The sequence below is a fragment of the Gekko japonicus genome, unplaced genomic scaffold, assembly GCF_001447785.1.
Source record: "Gekko japonicus isolate JY-2015 unplaced genomic scaffold, Gekko_japonicus_V1.1 scaffold6677, whole genome shotgun sequence".
Taxonomy (NCBI): Eukaryota; Metazoa; Chordata; class Lepidosauria; order Squamata; family Gekkonidae; genus Gekko; species Gekko japonicus.
In genome coordinates this window covers 15559-24156 of record NW_015163831.1, presented here as the reverse complement: position 1 = coordinate 24156, position 8598 = coordinate 15559, and the positions used below count along the sequence as shown (strand labels likewise).

Genomic DNA, 8598 nt, shown 5'->3' with positions numbered 1-8598 from the left:
GCCATCTGAAAAATATTTTGTACCAATTTGCTCTTAGCGCCTGACTGGCTGTGAACTTAAGTTCTTTTTCCCGTAACTGTTCTCATTGATGCATAGGTGTCTGCTCTCTAAAATTCTGCATCCATTTAAGCATTCATTTTTTTACTTGTTCTTTTTCTGTTTCTAAATTATCTTTTTGTTTTATAATCCATTGTTCAAATTCAGTAATCTCTCTTAGTGCTCCACCTTCTGTGTTAATAATCTTCTTTAGTCCTGAAGCTGACTGGTAATATTAATTACTTCCTCTTTAATGTCTTGCCATGACTTAAGTTTTCCCTGAGCATCTACCATATTGCCATATGTTAAGAAATCATTTTTGTTTCTCCTATTCTTATCATAATAAGCTTCTATTGGAGACATAAGCAGAGAGTTTGAAGGACTAAATACATTCCGATATGTAAACCATATTCTCAAAAGTCCTTCTGTAATTATATGATTCTTTTCTTGTACTTTGTTTTAATTGATTTTTGGACCATAAATAATTGTGTAAACTCTCATCTAGTTCTGCTGATTTGAGTTTATATCCTGAAAGGGATCCAAATTCTTCAATATTTTTCGTTACATACTGTAACCATTTTTGTGGATCCAAAACTGTTAGAATCACATCATCTGCCCAGCTTTTCATTTTAAATTCTATACCGTCCACTTTTATTCCTTTAATACTTGTTTCTTGTCTAATCTTTGCAGCTAAAATCTGTGTTGCTAAAATAAATAATAGAGGTGACAATGGACAAATATTTTCAATGCTAGTACGGATTGATAATTCTCCCTCACCCGAGAACTCTTAATGGAATCCTCTAATCAGGGTTCTATTCTGCTTCATAGAGGGGATATATAAATCAGGATTCAACTAAACAGTTCTTGAAAAAGAGAGTATCGCCTTACTCAGAAAGGTGGAACTCATCAGTTGATATCAGATGGAATTCTGATTTTATTATTTAAATATTTATATTTTATTGCAGTAAAATAATAGAAAATAGCTGAAAGGAAAAAACAACCTGTCTCTTTAATGGAGCAGTATTTGTATGTTTTAGTGAGTATAAAACAGTCTTTAAGGAACTGGCAGCAGCCTGAACCTAGCATTTGTGAGAACAGATCCTAACATGCTCCTGATTCTGGAAACAGATGTGGAGGGTGGAGAGGATTACTTAGGGCTGCTTAAAATATTATCAAACAGGATTCATTTTTTAAAAAAGAGGGGGCACCTGGATTTGAACCAGGGACCTCTTGATCTGCAGTCAAATGCTCTACCACTGAGCTATACCCCCAACCGATTATACCTCCAGTAAGGTGACTTATGTTACTTGTTTTCTTGCCACTTCACTAGTTTATATTTTCCAATTCACTAACCCTATAATTACATTTTGTATAGCTTCAAAATAAGAATGTGTTTATTTTCTGTCTAAATGCTACAACGTATTCTGATGCTTTGAGGAATGGGGTAGACTAAGAAGGCAAACAATATATTTGAGGCTGGAAAGCAATTTTTCAACCAAAATGGCAAATGAGCCTGATGGGATAGTGTACCACTTGCCTCTCTTACTAGAATCATTTTGTGACAGAGGCATCTTTCTTTGCCATATGCCATCTCTGCTTTTTGCGTGGGTTCAGGATAGGGTTATATTATGATACCATCTTTAGGGACTGCTGCAGACATACCTTTCTTCCCTAGCATCTGCTTACACATGGACAATTATCAGCATTCCGGCACGGATGTGTTTTCCTTGCAGGAATGTTGTAATTTTGAAGCGTCCTTTAGTTCCTCAGCTTTAGAGCCAGAACTAAGGAGCCAGAAAGGAGACCTCCAGTACCAGCTGCGAAACCTCTCCGTGCAAGCTTTTGGAAGCAACACAGTTCCCATTCACGACACAGCACAGCCAACCCTACTCGTATCTCGCTCTTGAAGAAGGGGCAGAGCCAAGGTATTCTCTCTGCGGGCAGAAGCAGGAAACACCAGACTCTTTCGGTGCCTTGACCGGCCTAGGGGGCGGGGCTGATCCGATGACGCCATCAAACACGGCCCCCGCCGCTGAAGCCGGTAGGAGAGAAAATAAAGCGGAACGGCCGTTGGTGATGTGTCAGGTAAACAACAGCACGCGCTGCTGGACGGCCCCTTCATGGGGTGCGGGGCGCCGGGTCTTGTGACAGCGTGGCTGCTGGCCGGTTCCATCCTCGGAGAAAGGGGTGGGGAGGAGAACCCGCTGGAAGAGGAAAGAGTCTTGAAGGCAAGCGCCTTTTTTTGTTACTTGCCTGAATCGCCCCGCATTCTTTGCTCCGCAACCCTTTTCCTCCCCTTCCCTTATGTGGAGACTTTGGCAAACCTCACAAAGGCCTGAATGCGCTACCTTGCACCTGGAGGACGGCAGGAAGCGCCCCGCGACACTTCCTGCTCCTTTTTTGGGCAGATGCACGTTTCTTTTTACGTGTCTGTTCCGCTCGCGTATGAAGCCTGGGGTGGGGTCCTCATGTAAAAAGGAGCGTGTGGGAGAGGCGCCAGAGACTTGGAAGAATAGATTAAACGAGAAAGCTGGGAAGGTGCTGGGTCCGTCCCCTGATCTCTCTTTTTACTACCAAAGAAGGGCTCCTCACTTCATGTGGGAACGGAGCAGACACGTGGACGACAGTCCTGTTTGGCTTGATCCTCGTTGCCTTCTTGTTGGATAGACCTGCTGGGACTCTTCATGGCACTCGAATGAGTGCTGTTCTTGATTCCTTGTACGCATAATGGCCAGTACAGTTGAGTTATACACCTCACCCATAAGCATGCCTTGGACGGATGTGACTGAATATATGTAATTGGTGTTTAACCCTTTCGCTGTAAACATGACAGGCCAGGGTGTTTAGTATGTGGATCTTTTAGATACATCGTTGCAGTCAAATCAGTTTACATCAGCATGCAGCCGCCCTGAGCCTGCTGTAAAGCGGGGAGGGTGGGGTATAAATAACGTGGGGAAATCCTAATAATTATCTGTACAAAAAGTGTAAAAAAAGGGGTTTAGTTAATACTAGTACATTTAAGGGATCTTTAATGTATGCATCTTAGGGTCAGTTTACGAAGAATTGTGCCCCGACATGCTGTCTAGTCACTGTGCTTTCCCTGATTACCCTGGCTTGAAAAAAGTGCTGCTGCCATTGTGGAACTCTTAATGGCAGAGCACACAGCACTCAATTAGATGTGTCTGTTCACATAAACGATTTTGTCACACATATGTGGCCTTAAGTGAGCTTAGTGGCCACCCCTCACATCACAAAATGGGAGCTACCCATAAAGCATCTTTATAATACTTATAAATATATTAAATATAGTGTTTATTTACCTCCTTTCTACACATATTTCGTCATCTTTAGGCTCCTAACCCTTAGTATCTTTGAACCCTTCTCTCTCCAGTATGGGCTGTCAACTTGCCATAGCTGTGATACAATATATTTATTTATATATTTACTTATATGAATCTGCCTCATACTGAATCATAGTCTTGGTGCATTGATGTCAGTATTGTCTACTCAGACTGGCAGTGGTGGCTCTCAAGGGTCTCAGGAAATATTTCACATCAACTACTGCCTGGTAATTTTACCTGGAAACTGAACTTGGGGATTGAACTTGAAACCTTCTGCATGCCAAGCAGATGCTCTACCACTGAGCTATGGCTCCATTTTATTTACTTTATTAATACCCTGCTCTTCTCCCCAATGGGGGGACTGAAGCGTATACATCATTCTTCATTTTATCCTCACAACAATGCTGTGAGGTAGTTTAGGCTGTGTGTGTGTGATGGGCCCAAGGGCACGCAGCAGACTTCCACAGCAGAATAGGGGTTCACACCTGGGTCCTGCAGATCTTAGTCCAGCCCTCTAACCAGTACATGTCTTTTAGGTGCCACTTTTAGATACGTTGTTATTATAACTGTATTAATAGTTCTAATCAGGCAGTAGCGAGGATTTTTTGGCTTGTGGAGCAAATTTTTCCTGGTGGGGCTGAAGTTCTCAGTGCATAAATAAAAGCCATTTAGCCAATAGAAAGCCACTTTAGATGACAGTTCTTAGCTGCTGTAAGTTAATCACTTTTGCCAGGCTAAACAATAATTCTGATAACAAGCCGGTATGTGGGGGTGATGACTTCTATAGTCAAGAAAGCTAGCCCTTAGGCAGAAAAACTCTCTTAAAGGAGACCAGTTTCTTGACACAGAGTTAGAAGGGATTCTAGAGGTCACCCACTCCAACTCCCTTGCTCTAAAGTTGTCTGAAAATGAGTTGTCAGTTAATTGGTTTTCAGAGCATGAGTACACCATCTATTTTAACTGTAACTAGATCTGGCTTTATAACATCCATACTTTCATAGTAGATGGTAATTGCTATAAAAACTGATCTAGTTGCAGTTAGGAAACACTATTAATGCACAGTTTATTTATTTAAAATATTTCTATGCCAGTTCTTCAGAGTATGGCTTGAGGTGGTTTACAATTAAAAACCACAGTATAAAATGCATCTACAAAATCCGTAAAACAGAACAGACCATTAAAAAGCTGATAAGATAACCCCCTAATAAAAAGACTGATTAAGACATGTTTTAGTCTGACACCTGAAAGAAAGTAAAGTCGGTGCCAGGTGAGCCTCAAGAGGGAGGGCATTCCAAAGGCAAGACACAGAGAGTAGGGCTTGAGAAGCAGATCTTTTTGGTCGCAGAAGTGGATCTTTCCCCAGCAGTCTTTCCCTTCCCTTTCCCCCGTGGATCTTTCCCTTCCCCAGCAGTCTCCTGTAACTCCCAGAAAGGAAGGGGAAAATTTCCAGATTAAAAAAAAAATCATACAAAGGGATCCACAGTGAGGAGCGGAATCAATACTGAGAGAATGGTTGTAGGATAAAACCCATAGTATTAATACAATTTTTGTTGCTCATAACAGCAGTCTCATTTTTTTTCTTATTGGAATTATGTTTTATGATTAGTAAATTAAAATGCTAGAATTCTTTTAAAGTTCAAGTCTAATTCAATTGATTATGAGGTCGCTGAACTTAGTTATTGTTAGGTTTTATTGTGAAAATGATTCCCTTTTTACTAAAACCAGAGGTAGGGAAAGACTCATGGCCCTTAGGAATTGAGACCACCAAATCATAATGTGATTCCTCTTCTCCCTTTCTTGGGGTGCTGTTGTATTTCTGGATATTGGTTTATGGGAAAATATAATTAAGGGTATTTCTTTCCTAAGGCCTGTGCTAATTAATCTTTCTGGTTTTGGTTAGTTTCAAAAGATGATTCCTGAAAGTACAAATTGTAGAAATTCAGAGCACTGATTTGTTTTGTCTCTTGAGAGGTCTGTTAGGCTGCAGCTTATAAACATATGAAGCTAGGGATGTGGGAAACAGGTTCACAAATATATTATGTTTGACAGCTGTGATTATCTATGAGCCAATATTCAAATCTCTTTGCCTGTCTACCATAGTTATCAAACAGCAGCTGAACATCTCTGTGACTGTATAATAGTTGTGGAGATTGAGATCTTCGATGTGATCTCTGTGCTTCACACCCATGGGATCTAGTGTGTACGTGCTGGATCAATCGGTGCTGTAGCAAACTCTTTTGACGGATTTTTGTGCCCAGTCCCTCGGGCATGCGCAGGAACCCCACTGCGCATGCCCAGAGGGGTGGGCGCGGACATCCCGCCAGTTCCTTTCTTACCGCCACGTTGGAAAGACCTCTTTCTTCGTTGGTCTGATCAGTTCACTGTTCGCTTTTGCCTCGCTTTTGCCTCACAGTTCTTTGGAATTATTTCCATTCTTAATTTTATCTTTTTTAGTGATTTGTTCTTTAAAAAAACTTTTTTTAAAAAACTTTATTTTCTTCTGAGGGGAATTTACCTCAGACCTTCGGGCTACCCCCACCCCCTCAACCGTTCCCTCCACTTCTCTTCTTTATGGAGAAGAATTGGGATTTTTCAATAGATGCAAACGTTGTGGTAGCAAACTTGCTCCTCCCAACCGTCATACCCTCTGCATTTTTTGCCTTGGAGAGCCTCACAAGCCAGAGTCCTGTCGTCACTGTGCTCGCTTCTCTAACTGAATGAGAAAGAACCGCGCTGCATGCCTTAAAGTGGTGCTGCTTGAATCAGCCCTTGCTCCTGCCTCAGAGATGGAGGAGAGACCGTCTACATCGACAGCTCCGGCATCGAGACCTGCCTCTGATGTCGACCACTCGACAACGAAGCCCTCGACACTGAAGACACAATCATCCGCCTCCACGCCAATCAAAAAGAAGGCTAAGGCAAGTACAGAGCATAAGTCCGCGAAGAAGGGCACCTCCAAGTCCCTTAAGGCGGCGAAGAAGGGGAAGGAAGCGGTGCCTGCACTGGGTGATGCCCCTATAGTGCCTCCTGCTCCAATGGCAGTATCGATATCGGAGGCCCAGGTCCCTCCACCAATACCGACCATCCGTGTATTGGACTCCTCTGTCCAGCAAATGGAGCCTCCTTACTCCGACATCGAAACGGTAGAGCTCCTAAGTCATCAGATGGATGCAGAGCGTTCTCCGTCTCCCTTTCCGTCGTCGACATTGATGGTATCGGAAGCTCCCGACATCGATCCACGTCGGCACCGATATACCTAATGTGATACGCAGCATCACCCTCCACGTCTGCACACTCAATCCGTCGATATCGACAGCCAACATTACAGGGACAATTCCCATGGACAAGCTACTGCCTTGTCTCCCAGACGTCCATGGTCCAGAAGCCGCTCCCCCAGAGTCTTCCTACCTCCCCCACCACCAATGTCGTGGGATCAACGACAGCTGAGGTCCCTCTACGGGGCTTATCCACCGCGTGGGCGACACGGCGTGAGCAGCTGCAAGGGAGAAGGCAGCTGACTGTTTCTCAGCAATTAAAGGGTCCAGCGGGCTATTCTGATTGGGATCGCTACTCGACCCACTCCGTTCACAGGTCGAGATCCCCACACAAGTCGAGACCTTCAGCGTCTCTGTCGCGTCCTCCTATAGACGATCCTTCCCACCATACTCTGGAACCAAGTCGTCCACTCAATCCTCCGGTCGCTCCAAACCCAGTCGTTCCTGTCATCCAACCGAAACCAGTACCTTCTCAACAGGACACTTTGGTCCACGCACCACAACAAGACTCCTCTGACTTCATGGAAGAGGACTCAGATACAGAAGCTTCTGAGGCTCATACCTCGCCTGACCATACATCTCCCAACCAAGATGTTGCGGAGGACTTACCTCCATCGGACAACCTTACCTCTTACACTGATCTAGTCAAGATAATGGCCCACTCTTTAGGTCTCTCTGTCGCCCAGCAACATCCGCAGGCGACAGATTCTGTTTACGACATAGTTCAGCTTGATACCTCGTCCTGTGTCCACAAGGAGGTTGGATCATATGTACAGAGTCCAAGAGTCAGATGCCAAATTCCTCTTCTCTCACCCACAGCCTAACTCTATGGTGATAACATCCTCCTCCAAATATAAAATAATGCATTCTGCTCCTTCGGAGGGTAAGAAATTGGATGCCTTTGGCAGGTGTTTCTACTCTACAGGAGCGTTAGGAGTCAAGGCCTCTAACTATCTGGCCTGTATGAACCGATATCAGTATATTCTCTGGGAACGGTTCTCAGAACTTCTTACCCACCTCCCAGACAACAAACTTCAGGCGGCCAGAGTCATCCAAAAAGAAGGCATGGTGTTGGCAAAACAATAGCTCAACACTACCAAACATGTCCTCGAAGCATCTTCACAAACAATGGCTTCTGCAATAGCTCTCAGAAGACATTCCTGGCTCTGCAACACTAACCTCCCATTAAACACTAGGTCGTATGTGGAAGACCTTCCCTTCGATGGCCTGGGTCTCTTTAATGCCACTACTGATTCTACTTTGCAGGAGTTGGATAAGAGTATAAAGGCATCTCGTCTAGGGGTCTCATCGTCTGCAAGACAACAATACCATACCTGGTCGAGGTCCTGGCGGAGGCGTGCCCCAACTCATCAGTCTCCAGACACACGATGGAGACCAAGAACGTCCTCGGGAGGCCAAGAACCTGCCTTCCAGAAACCAAAATTCGGCTCCGGTCAACAAGCTTCCCGCACCAAACAGTCCAAACCCTCCAAACAGGGTTTTTGACTTCCCAGTCACCGAGTCAGCTCAAACCCGTCTGTCACCCTTCCTTCAAAATTGGCTTCACATCACCTCGGATGAGTGGGTGCTGTCCATCTTATCCTGAGGCTACAAAATTCAGTTCCAACAGAACCCCAATACTCCTGTCGTTGTATCCACGCCCCCTTCCCCACCTCTCCTCGAGGAGGTGTCCGTCCTTCTGCAGAAGGGAGCCATCGAATGCGTACCAACACATCTCCAAGGGACGGGATTTTATTCTTGATACTTCACAGTCCCGAGAGAGAGAGAGAGGCGTTCGACCCATATTAGATCTCAGGGAACTGAATCGTTTTGTGACCTACCACATGCTTCCACACGTCTGGATGGCCACCCTCGACCTCCAAGACACATATTTCCACATTACCCATATATAGATGATTGGCTTCTGGTGGCACCTTCCAGGAATG

The 8598-nt window shown here is 44.4% G+C and overlaps 1 non-coding gene across 1 annotated transcript; it reads right to left on the bottom strand.

The window, feature by feature from the left end:
• Positions 1–1235: 1235 nt before the first annotated feature.
• Positions 1236–1307, bottom strand: TRNAC-GCA. The gene has a single exon. It is a non-coding gene; the product is annotated as a tRNA-Cys (tRNA).
• Between the last annotated feature and the right edge of the window lie 7291 nt (positions 1308–8598).